The sequence below is a fragment of the Melampsora larici-populina genome (genome assembly GCF_000204055.1).
Source record: "Melampsora larici-populina 98AG31 unplaced genomic scaffold MELLAscaffold_1, whole genome shotgun sequence".
Taxonomy (NCBI): Eukaryota; Fungi; Basidiomycota; class Pucciniomycetes; order Pucciniales; family Melampsoraceae; genus Melampsora; species Melampsora laricis-populina.
This window is the reverse complement of record NW_006768765.1, coordinates 1,172,626-1,173,424: the sequence shown is the minus strand read 5'-3', so window position 1 is coordinate 1,173,424 and position 799 is coordinate 1,172,626.

Here is a 799-nt window from a genome sequence, read left to right as displayed (position 1 = left end):
CGAAGCTGGTGCTTCGTGTTGGCGTTTAGCCTAGCCAAAGTGATTGCCTGCATCAAGGTGGTTTCTGCCTCCCTAGCGCGGATTGCAGCCAAGGCTTCAGAACCATTGGTTCCCATCTTCCAATCTTGAATATGAATAAATAACTTAGCCACACCTCCTGGTAAAATATCACAGCCCAGAATACCATACACGTCGTTCTCGGTCTTGATGGTATGTATCTTATCCAAAACTCGCCAGATATCGTTCTCGTCAAGATAAGCTGAAGCTCTTAGCCAATCAGAATCTCCCATTAATTCCTTATGGTGCAAGAAGATTATACCAGATAGTTGTTCGGCCAATTGATTCAATTCAGCCTTGCGAGGAGGCGGAACATTACGTTTTTAATTGATGATCGGTGCATCCAAATCAATTTGATTGGATGCATCATCACATGCTTCCAGAACTATGCGCGCAGATTTTGAGTTTGGCAACGAGATGGGATCTTGAAGACCAGCATCGAAGTTGTTGTTGGTGATCCATTTCATCCGTAAAGCCAACTGCCTGCTTGCTTCCGGCTCACAATTTGAGCATCGGCAAGCACACATTCCTGCTTTCTCTTGTCGCTCCTTCTCAGCTAAATAAATATCATCGTCTTTGGACATTGGAATTCGACCAATCCTATGTAGAAAACACATCAAATAAATCAGCGGCCACTCTCACTATCTTTGTATTTTATATAGATAGAAGAACCAACAAGTTACATAGAGTTGTTGCAATGCGCAAGCCAAACCGGAGTGATGGCCAAACCATCCATCAGGTC